Source organism: Physeter macrocephalus, unplaced genomic scaffold (assembly GCF_002837175.3).
Source record: "Physeter macrocephalus isolate SW-GA unplaced genomic scaffold, ASM283717v5 random_22, whole genome shotgun sequence".
Taxonomy (NCBI): Eukaryota; Metazoa; Chordata; class Mammalia; order Artiodactyla; family Physeteridae; genus Physeter; species Physeter macrocephalus.
In genome coordinates this window covers 43,509-55,459 of record NW_021145312.1, presented here as the reverse complement: position 1 = coordinate 55,459, position 11,951 = coordinate 43,509, and the positions used below count along the sequence as shown (strand labels likewise).

Genomic DNA, 11,951 nt, shown 5'->3' with positions numbered 1-11,951 from the left:
ACTCGCAGCCCTCCTACTGCCTGAACCAGATCTCAGGGAAAAAATCCCCAATTGCGTTTTGAGGCTGCCAGGGAACAGGGCGGGTCGAGGGAAAGGAAGAGAGAAGATGGGGAGCAGCTGGCTTGGATGTGAACCAGGACAGGAGACCTTGGGTAACAACCTAAGAAGCACCTGTACTCAAGGTCAACATTTCTTGCCTTAAAGCTTCAAGAGGCAAAAGCGGGGGAAAGCTCTTGGCTGGCAGATGAAATGGAAAGACAAAAGTGCTGGCAGCCACCCCAGACATCTCTGCACGGGCAAAAGCTGCATCGTATCCTTTGGGCCAAGTGGAGACGCAGCCTGGGGACAGCCAAGCTTCTGGAGCAGGGGACAAATGAACCTGGGGTCTGCGGAAGGAGAAGGCACCCTTGCAGGGGAAATGTGCTGGTCAGCAGAACCTCACGAGACAGAGGCTGGCTTCCCGTTGACCTCTCCAGGAAGCAGGCACTGTCTGTCTCTCCCAGCCCTGACACTGCAGTAGCCTGATATGAGGCCAGGAGCTGGGGAGCCTCTGGTGAGCCAGCAGCTTCCAAGTGGCTGCAGGGTCACAGCAGGGGACAACTCCTTACTCCTCAGCCCCTTCCACTCCCCTCTCCAGTCCTGGAAACACAGGTAAGGTACCCCTCATTCATTCATCCAGTACGACATGCCAGGCTGTCTAGGCTCAGGGAACACAGCCACGAACAGGCTCCCGTTCTCAAGGAGCTTATGTTCTACTCCATGTCGGGGTGTGTGGTAGAGAGATGGACCATAAAGCAGTAAAAGAATAATTACAGAGTGACAAGTGTGATGAAGAAAATAAAACAGAATAATGGAACAGGATGTCTGACTGTACAGTTAAGGAAGGCCTCTCCAGGGGTGATATTTGACTGAGACTAGAGGGAAAAGGGCCAGTCACACAAAAGCTAGGGGAAGAGAGTGTTCCGGGCAGAGAGAACAGCACGTACAAAGGCCCCGAGGCAGGAAATAGTTTGGCATCTCTGCAGCACTGAAAGGAGGCCAGTGTGGCTGGAGCACTGAGCGAGGGGAGACCTAAGAACAGGTTGTAGAAGCTGGGACACGTGGTGCCTTCCAGGCTACGGAAAGGAATGTGAATTTCATTCTAATTTGTAGTGGAAGCCCCTAGGGAATTTTAAAGAAGAGAACGACACAATCAGTTTTCATTTTGGAAAGTCCCTGGGCTTCTGGCCTGGAGGAGAAGCACATTGAGTGGGTGGGGGTTATTGTAGGGTCCAGACAGGCTAGGGGAACAACTCCAGGATGTATTAAAATGTAGATGTTATTCCTATTCAGGTACGGCAAGGCCAACAGATCGGAAGATGACTGCCATTGAGAAGGTAGTTTGTTACAGTTCCCAAGAAGAGTGGGCATGCCCTGCCGCCTCCGCGTGGGGATGCACCAGGGTCAGCCAGGAGACAGAGGGAGTGAGGGGAAATGTGTACAAGGGCCTTTACAGTGGTTTCCAAGGGAAGCGTGGGCAAGGCAGGGTCAGCAGGCTTCGGACTGGCCAGTTTGAAGAGTTTCAGCAGGCTCTGGGGCGTAGGGGCTGTCCCCTAGTGGTCTGTATCTGGTCCAGGGTAATCAGGGCAGGTAGATAGTGGCCGTGAGTCTGAGAGCCTGATAAAGAAGGAGGTTGGAGCTTAGGGATCTGGATGGGTTTGTTTGCATACGAAAGGCACGCGCCACAGTGAATCACAGACTATTTCTAGGAACTGGCTAGCCCTGGGAGGGGCAGTCCCTCCAGGGTCAGCAAGGCCCCGGATGTCAAAGCATCAGAAACACATGGTTGACATACAAGGGACATCTGTATTCTGTGGAGAGAGGCTTCCGGAGAGGAAATTGATGGGATTTGCTGATGCGTTAGACGGAGGTGATAAGGGAGGAGGAATAATCTAGGATGCTGCTTGGCCTTTTGGCTTAAGCAATTGGGTCCCCCCACTCTCAAGCAAGTCTCTCTCTCTCTCTTTTTTTTTTTTAATACTTTATTATTTATTTATTTTGGCCGCACTGCACGGCGTGAGGGATCTCAGCTCCCTGACCAGGAATCGAACCCGTGCCCCCTGCAGTGGAAGTGTGGAGTCTTACTTCACTGGACCGCCAGGGAAGTCCCTCTCAAGCAAGTCTTTGAGGGTCCAGGAGACACAGCTACCCTCAAGGAGCTTAAACTCTCGTAGGGGAGCCAGGTTTCAAGTAGGGACAGGTGGCAAGTCAAGTCAGTGCCATTAGGCTCCCTGAAATATGAGCGTACCTTGCCTTAAGTAACAAAAATGTTGCTGGAAAACAACATGTAATTCAGGTACAATATTTCCCTCATGTACCTGTATTACCATTTCAGCAACCATAATTTCTGTTTGGCTTTCACTTGTCCAAGGCCCAGGACTCGTGATGAGGGTCTCTGCTGATATTGTCCAGAGATTTAATGCTTCTATAAACCCATCTTATCTGTGCCAGAAAACCTCTTCATAAGAATTTAAGATGAGGGCTTTCAAAGCTACAGACTCCTTTGATTATATAAATGATTGCCTTTTAACTTTTTGGTTTTGTAAGATCTACTTCTGTTAAACTCAATGATATATAACAGTAAATAACTTTTATTATTATTATTTTAAAATCAAGATTAAGAAAACAGAGCACCCATGACATAAATTAGGCGCTCAATAAAAAATGTTCCGGTAATTTTGATGATGTAGCCTCCGTGAAAGGTGGACTGCTGATGTATTTATATGTTTCAAAGCTACAAAGGAGCTCTTTCCCCAGAATATAATAATCTTGACCTGGTTAGGGACCAACTGAGCTGGGAGTGCTGTAACACCTAAAGTTAATGTTCTCAAGTTCTTGCTAGTTTAGATGCCATACAGCGTAATGGCATACGGTACAGATGCCGTACTGTGAGGACGGCAGTATTGATTGCTGGTGATAAATGTGATCGTGCGGTTTGGAGCAGGTGATGTGGCGTTGTGTGGCTTTCCCCGACCAACCTCCCTTGGTGCGGGGGCCCTTCCCGTCACATCCGATTGGAATTCACACATTTGAAATGATCGTATGTCAGTTGCCAACGTCCACTGCGGTTGTTTTTCAGCCTCTCTGTGTTACGGGAAGGGTCTTGTTAACTAGACTATAAATGCTTTGAAGGGGAGCTGTCTGGTGGCTACTATATCTTGTGAACATAAACCCCAGAACGAGGGTCTCCTTAATACATACTTGTGGGTTAAACAGATGAATTAATTAACATTACATAGCGGTCAGCTGGCAGATCTTTGTCAGAGCAACTTTTTTTTCAACGTATGCAGAAAGTCCCATCTGATTGTGCATCAAAGGACCCTAGAGAGTGAAAAGATAACCCACAAAATAGGAGAAAACATTCGTAAATTTGTAGTGTTTAGAATATATAAAGAACTGCCACAATTCAGCAACAAAAGAAAACAACCCAATTCAAAAATGGCCAACGGATTTGAATAGACATTTTTCTAAAGAAGATATGCAAATGACCAAAAAGCACATAAAAAGGTACTCAACGTCATTAGTCATTAGAGAAACGCGAGTCAAACCACAATGAGACACCACTTCGCACCCACTAGGATGGCTGTACTTAAACAACCAAACAAAAAAGGGAAAATAACAAGTGTTGGGGAGGACGTGAAGAAATCGGAACGCTCATGGGAATGAGCGCTTGTGGGAATGTAAAATGGTGCAGCTGCTATAGGGAAAACAGGTTAGAGGTTCCTCAGAAAGTTAGACACAGAATTACTATATGATCCAGCAATTCCATTCCTAGTTACATACCCAGAAGAACTGAAAGCTGGGACCCAGGTACTTGTTCACCAACATTCGTAGAAGCGTTATTCACAATAGTCAGAAGGTGGAAACAACCCAAGTATCAGTGAACAGACGAACAGATAAACAAAGTGTGGTACATCCACACCATGAGATATTATTCAGCCACGAAAAGGAACGAAATTCTGATACATGCTACAACATGCATGAACCTTGAAAACATTATGCTAAGTGAAAGAAGCCAGACACAAAAGGACAAATGTTGTACGGTTCCATTTATTTGCGATGCCTAAAACTGGCGCATTCATAGAGACAGAAAGTAGAATGGTGGTTGCCAGGGGCAGGAGGAGTGGAGAAATGGGAGTTGGTGTTTATTGGGTACAGAGTTTCTGTTTGGGAAGATGAAAAAAGTTGTGGTGATGGTAACTCGGCACTGTGAATACTTAATGCCACTGAACGGTGCACTTAAAATGGTTAAAGCGGTAAACTTTATGTTGTGTGTGCTTTATCACAATAAAAGAAAATACTGAAAAGAAAAAAGAAAGTCACATTGGGGCAACATCCCATGGATGAGGATCTGAGAGGCGTCTGGCTTGTGCAGTATCATTTAGCCCAGGATACCCTGCCCACCTGTCTCCCCTGTGCCCTGGGATTAGAACAAGCCAGTCATCCTTTGACCTTTGTATGGGGAGTGCTAGACACACAGAGGTTTATCCCCAAGCCTGACACTTTTCAGACCTAGGACAGCAGCCAATGTCCACACAGCAAAAACCTCTTCAAGGGCCCAGTTCTCGTTTCTGCTTCTGTATCCCTCTCAACGCCTCCTCAACTGTCCAGCTGCAATTTTATTGTAAAAGGTAATTATGTGTTAGCTAAAATCAGACACTTTGCCTTGATATCAACACCAGTCCAGTGTAGGAGAATGTTGAGTACGTGAGTCCCCATTACAAAGTAAAAGGCATATGAAACTCAAACATATGCCAGGGTCTCTGAAATACTTCATTCTTAGAACCCATGCAATTGGGTAACAGGCTAATGACGTTCTCCTAATTATTCTAGAATTAAGTGCCGCATGGATGAGACCCCCAAATGAGTTTATCTGTATTAAGTTCCAGAAAGTTGGCTAATATTAGAGCATGGCTCCCAGGTACTTAAAGAAATCCAGGGCTTCCCTGGTGGTGCAGTGGTTGGGAGTTCGCCTGCCGATGCGGGGGACGCGGGTTCGTGCCCCGGTCCGGGAGGATCCCACGTGCCGCGGAGCGGCTGAGCCCGTGAGCCATGGCCGCTGGGCCTGCGCGTCCGGAGCCTGTGCTCCGCAACGGGAGAGGCCACAACAGTGAGAGGCCCGCGTACCGCAAAAAAAAAAAAAAGAAAAAAGAAAAAAAAAGAAATCCAAATTACAAATAGAACAGGAATGAGTGCAGCCATTAGAAGAACCAGCTCCCCATAAACAGGTACTTAGAGGTGAAGCAGGAAGTGTAAATGGAGCCCTAATTAATGCCTTGCTTATTGTGCTTTCCTGCAACTGGGAGATTAACCCTGAGATATTTTTAAAGCTTTCACATGTAGCTGGTACCTTGAACGAGTGGGACTCATTGGGTGCAAAAGACAAAACTTCATCTTGCCCCACTGCCGGTTCAAACCTGCTGGGACGCTTACTCCACCTCTGGATGAAATCTGAAACTGAAATCTTGGATGAGATCTGACTTTCTCAGCCTCTCTCTCCAGCCAGGATTTTAAACGTCTAGTCCCACTTAATAGTCAGAACCCCAGAGTTACAGCTTTTCCCTGCCCCCAGCTCCTGGAGGGGAGGGGCTAGGATACTGTTTTTCTGCCTGGGCGGCCCTCCGATTGCTAGCTGTGGCCTCTGCCTGCTCCCGAACTGCAGGAAGAAGACACGAGAAAGCGACAGGTGAGGTTTACCTGGACTGGGAGGTCCTGGGCTGGCATCGCTGCTCGCTGGGCTCAGCAGATATTCAAAGCTTATCACACCAGGCACTTTGAAGGGTCTTTGGAAATTTCAACAGGGAAGAGCTGACACCTGCTGTTCTTTTGACTCCTGTGAAAATGCCTTCTCTGGCTGGCTTTTTGTTATTTGTAATTTCATCCCCAGTCCCTGGAGATCAGACCTCTTCCTCTGAGGTCTCTTTTCCCCTCCAGGCGATCTATTGGGACGATCAAAGACTCTCCCAGACGCACCCCTGGCCCCCAGAAGCTCTCACCTTGAACCGGCTCTCAGGGAAAGAATGTCACTGCCAGGGGGTGCTTTAGCCAGGCGTCCCTTCTCCACCTTTCGATTTCTCAGGCGGGAGTTGCACGGGGCCCTGGGGCACCTGTGTTGCCCTCTGAGTTCTTTACGTAAAGATCCCTTCAGCCAGCTGGTGGTAAGGGGAAGCAAGTCCCCGCTCCTCCACGTGGGGGCGATACTCGCGGGACAATGACCACTGAAAAGCATTCTTCCCTCATCTCAAACGTGATGCTTTTTCTCTCTCAGCGTAGTTATTGAGCTGATGGATGCAAAGCAGTCACTTGACCCCTCCTTCGCACGTTTGTCCCCGTGGAGCTGGGAATGGTGGCCTCCCAAGACTGGACCCATGACTGAAACGGAGCCGGTGAGTCCCTTTAGAACATCTCATTACACACGCTTTTAATGATCCAAAGATTGAGGGCAAAGCAAGGATTTCTTTTTTTTTTCCCATCTTTTAAGAGTTTTGCTTCGTACGAAATCTAAAAGGTGAAATATTCTCAGCAGAATTCAAGAGACCCATGCAAATCACTGAGTGATTTCAGGAGACCCAGAAAATTGCCCCCAAACCTGAGTCACTGAGAAGAGCTGCAGCTGCTAATGAAGGTCTTTACAGCCCGCGTGGAGCATCGTTAAGACCGGAATTCTCCTCCACTAGATGAGTTTTGTCAGGAATAGGAGTGCTTTCCCCACCCAGCCTAACCAGTCTTTCCTCACCTAACCTAATCAGGAAGGAACCCAGGCGCTCTCTCAGGCCATTTCACACCCATGTATCACCTCCACGAGAGCAAGCACCCCGTGGGTGGGTGCCACGCAGCCCTCCTTTTATCCCCTGCTTCTACACCATGTCGGGCACATAGTAGGATCTGGGCAAAGCCTGAGTTGAATTACAATCTAAGGGTAGAGTGGGGAGAGCCACAGAGACCTGAAATTTATTCTTCAAGGAGTTTACTCTGCTCCTTAAAAAATTCTTTTAAATTAGATTTTAGATATAAAAAGATCAATCTGCTGCTTTATTTTATTACTCTTCTGTTATATTAAACTGTAACCCTTGGTGGCTTAGGAGCGTAACAAGTGAAGTCTATAAAACAAAATAGCAGGTGTGTCAAAATTGCCTATATTTTTCAAAACTGGGCCCTTCAAGTCCTCCTGCGGAAAGGCCAGGTATCCTAATATGCAAGGAAAGAAGACATAGTGTTTTATTGTCTACTGCTTACCTAATATCCATTCTCCCCTTCTTCTACTAACAAATCCTTGATTTTTTACAATGTGGCAATGTACACAGTTATAACACTATATTTCCAAGCTTCTCTTGCCGCTAAATAGGGCCACGTGATTAAGTTCTGGCCAACGAGTTGTAAGCAGAAGTTATCAAGTATTATAGGATTTATGAAAAGGGGGATAGACAGCTGCCATGTGCTTTTTTCATATTCTTCCTCCATCTGCTCCTTGCTTCTTGCCTGGAATGCTGATGTGATTGCTGGGGCTCCAGCAACTCTCTTGGCTCATGAGGTGACAGTGAGTCTGGAAGTCACATGCTAAGAATGAGAGAAGAAAAAGGTAGGAGGATCCCAGGTCCCTGATGACACTGTGGACCTTTGACCTCTGGAATTTTTTTCTATGAAAGAGAAATAAATCTCTATTTCGTTTAAGTCTCTACTTATGGCTTCTGTCATTTACACAGTTTTTTTTTTTTTTCGTAGCTGCGTGTGGGCTTTCTCTAGTTGTGGCGAGCCGGGGCTACTCTTCATTGCGGGGTGTGGGCTTCTCATTGAGGTGGCTTCTCTTGTTGCGGGGCACAGGCTCTAGGTGCACGGGCTTCAGTAGTTGCAGCACATGGGCTTCGGTAGTTGCAGTGCGTGGGCTCAGTAGTCGCGGCTCGTGGGCTCTAGAGCGCAGGCTCAACAATTGTGGCGCACGGGCTTACTTGCTCCGTAAGGCGTGTGGGATCTTCCCAGACCAGGGATTGAACCTGTGTCCCCTGCATTGGCAGGCAGATTCTTAACCACTGGACCACCGGGGAAGCCCCCATTTACACAGTTCTTATCTGTTACATCTGTTACAAAGGATCACTTAAGCACCCATCATTTTATTTTACCCATTTTGGAAGGAACTCTCTCTAGAGTACCTTGCACATTCTCTTCCTTTTTAAAATCAAACATGTAGTAAACCTAGAGTTGCCAGATAAAATACAGGATGTCCAGTCAACTTGAATTTCAGATAAGCAACAAATAGTTTTTGAGTAAAAGCATGTCCCAAATATTACTTAGACTAAAAAATAATTTGTTGTTCATCTGAAATTCAAATTTAACTGAGAGTCCTGTATTTTTTGTTTTTTTGGTTTGTTTGTTTGTTTCTTGCGGTATGCGGGCCTCTCACTGTTGTGGCCTCTCCCGTCGCGGAGCACAGGCTCCGGACGCGCAGGCTCAGCGGCCACGGCTCACGGGCCCCGCCGCTCCGCGGCACGTGGGATCCTCCCGGACCGGGGCGCGAACCCGCGTCCCCTGCATCGGCGGGCGGACTCTCAACCACTGCGCCACCGGGGAAGCCCAAGAGAGTCCTGTATTTTTCTTTGCTGGCTCTGCCAGTCCTCACTGAACAGGCTCTTTTCCTGCTGTTCTCTGTGATGGGGTGTATGGTGATGCACCGGGGACCTTTTGAGGCTAGGAGGGCTCTTAGCCCTTGTGGAAATGGACCAGATTGCCATGCTTTTTATTCCTATTCCGCTCTTTCTAATGTTGCCGTCTCTTCTTTGGTTGCCAGTCTATCGATTGCCCTGTCTCTTGCTCTCTAAGTGAGCCTGCCTGTCCTAGCCCCTCACCCCACCGATGATGTGCCCTGGGAATCTGTGGGCAAACATGGTGTTTGGAGCACATTCCCCGAAGCTGAAAGTCTGGGTTCCACTCCAGGTCCCCCCCCCCCACTTCCAACTCTATGACCTGGGGCAGCTCATTCGACCTGTCCAAGCTTGGTTCCTGCCTACATAACATGGGGGCAGGCAGAGCCACCTCCTGGGTTATGTGAGGCATAAATGTGGGAAGTGTGGGAGCAGGCCCGGCCCTTAGTAAGCGCTCAGCAAACGGGGTAACTGCTGTGTGGTGGGCTGGGCAACCGGGTAGCCAAGCCCGAGAAACAAGGATCTGAGCAGAAAGCTTCTATAAGCAAAACGTGAGCAATGGGGACACTCAGATAAGGAGGAGTGGGAAGGAGAATGGGGGCCAAAGGCCAAAGTCAAAGGAGAGTGGGAGAGCTCACGCAAGGCAGCCAGTGATGGCGGGGGTGAGTGGATAGCAGGTGTGTTATTAGGTGCCCCCCGCAAGATTCGTATGCTGAAACCCCACCCCTGGTACCTCAGAGTGTGACCGTATTTGGAGATGAGGTCTTTAAAGCGGTGATTAAGTTAACATGAGGTCCTTAGGGGGCCCTGATCCAATCTGACTGGCATCCTTATAAGAAGAAGAGATCAGGACTCAGACACACACGGAGGGAAGAACATGTGAGGACATAGTGAGAAGACGGCCGTCTGCAAACCAAGGAGAGAGGCCTCCGGAGAAGCCAACCCTGCCGAAACCTTGGATCTTGGACTTCCAGCCTCCAGAACCGAGAGAATACATTTCTGTCGTGTAAGCTGCCCAGTCTGTGCTGCTTTGTTACGGGGACCCCGGCAGGTTAATACAGGTGTCGAAAGAGAAGGCTGTGGGAACACGGCCATAGGCTGAGCGCCCGGGAGCAGTCATGCAGCCCTTGATCCAACAGACATTGTCGTTGATGTTGGGGCGGGGGGGGGCCTGGCACTGATACCACGTATTCTTCCTGCACTGGGTATCCAGGGATGAACGCTGTCCTTCTCCTGAGAGAACAGATGAACCAGAGAATCGCAGACAGTGACAGATGCTGGGCTGCGGGGACTGATTGGGAAGGAGCAGGGAGCCAAGAGCCACTCCAGGGAGCCCATCAAAAGAGGCTCTTCCAGGAAGGGAGCCGGGCTGACACCTGAAGGTGAGAAGGAGCCGTCAGGGGCTGTTCAGGGAGACCTGGAGGAGGCCAGGGGCTGCTGGAACTGCTGAAGCTGAGCAGGAGGGAGAGGTCGGCCAAGAGGAGGTGGGAGGCTGGAGGCAGGGGTCAAGGCTGGACCTCACAGCCTCCTGGGCCTTGGTAGGGTGTTTGCATTTTATTCTGAGATGAAGGGCAGCTCCAAAGGGGTGCACTATGGCAGAGGGACGGCCTGCTCGGCCAGCCCTTCCCCCTGGCCCGCGTGTCGGGGAAGGACGGCAGTGACTTCCTTGGGACGTGATCTGCAGAGTCGTCATGTGGGCTTGTGGGAAGCCAGCTTTCACTTATGAGGGAAAATTAGAAGTCCCCAAGCGGCGGCGATCGTAGGTTTGCCTGGAAATGAAGAATTCCACTGGCACAGATCGAAAAGAAAGGGAATATGTTTGTTCATTCATTCATTCAGTTATTCATTTACGAAAATGTATGGAGCGTCTACTGCCTACTAGGCACCGTCTTAGTGCTGCGAACACAGCAGTGCGTGAAACAGCCAACCTCTCTGCTTTGGGGGAGGTGGCACCCCGGTGTAGGGACACAAATGCTAACGAATAAACAAATAAGTGTACAATGTCAGGTGCTGATATACCTGCTCAGAAGGCAAGGAATAGAGTGAGGAGGTGGTCCTGGTGTGCAGTTTTGAAGAAGAGAGTGACTCTGATAAGGGGACATTTGGGCACAGGCCAAAGAGACACAGGTTCCATGGGCACAGTGAAAGATGCTTATGGCCGAGGACCCCAAGAAGGCTTCCTGGCACTGAAAATATTTTTCATCCGGCAGCCAGGGTCTGAAGATGCCCCCATCGTCCCTTGGCAGTTAACACAGACATCCTGGGGAAGAACCTCAGCTTAAGCCGTGAACCTCCAATGTCTCAGCAAAGATACATTAACAGTCTATGGAGCGCAAGCTCACCTTTAGCCCAGTGTGGACAGAATGTGTGGCTCTCCACTGCTCTGCACATAGAAGGTGCTCAATCAACACTTTTTTTTTTTTTTTTTTTTTTGGCCGTGCCACGCGGCATGAGGGATCCTAGTTCCCCTACCAGGGATTGAACCCGTGCCCCCTGCAGTGGAAGCTCGGAGTCTTAACCACTGGACCTCCAGGGCAGTCCCTCAATTAACACTTTTTAAATGAACAACTGAGAAAACTCACAAAGTGCATATGTAAGCTGGCAGATCTAATATTTGAGCATTTATGGTTTTTTTGTTTAAACAGACTACGAGGCAGATCAGGAGGGTAGGAGATGGCTGTCCCCCAGCTGACCATGAAGAAGTAGGAGGAAGAGACAGCCTGACTGTTTGGGGTGGAAGAGTTCTCACTGATTATAAAAGGCATTTGACTCTGCCATCCTTGTGCCCTCACACGGCATTGCTCGGAGCGGAAAGAACTCTGCTCAGCGCAGCTGTCAAACAATGTAGGAGATTCAGGGCGGGCAGAGCCTTTATCTTCTGTTGAAGGCGATGAAAGCCACCCTCTTGGACCCCTCCCTGGTGATGGTGATTTTGTGTTGATAGGGAAAAGGCCAAGCACATGGAAGTCATCACAGAAAGCTTTACTCATCCGTAAAGAAAAGCCACTGTGATGCATTCAACGATGTTCTCCAGTCCCAACGCAGATGCTTTGCTATGTAAAGGTCAAGGGACCTTTTTATGATGTAAGAGGCAGGGAATCTCCTGAGTCAGATGGCCATCTTGAGCTTATCTCCAGGCAGCACTGCTCCTGGGCCTTCAAGGGTTCTGCCTTGTCCTTAAAAGGGAAAGACCCTGATCTAGAGTAATATTTTAGAACGACTTCCAGATAGGACACTTTCCCTAGGTTGAACCTAGTTTTCTACTACTGCTACTGC

At 48.8% G+C, this 11,951-nt stretch overlaps 1 long non-coding RNA gene across 2 annotated transcripts; it reads left to right on the top strand.

The window, feature by feature from the left end:
• The first annotated feature begins 411 nt into the window (after nucleotides 1-411).
• LOC114484788 (uncharacterized) lies at nucleotides 412-7,567 on the top strand. 2 transcript variants are annotated; one of them, XR_003678105.2, is made up of 3 exons: nucleotides 412-651; nucleotides 1,333-1,376; nucleotides 6,313-7,567. It is a non-coding gene; the product is annotated as an uncharacterized lncRNA (long non-coding RNA). The 2 variants fall into 2 exon arrangements; XR_003678104.2 differs by having other exon boundaries at nucleotides 6,308-7,567.
• Nucleotides 7,568-11,951: the final 4,384 nt, after the last annotated feature.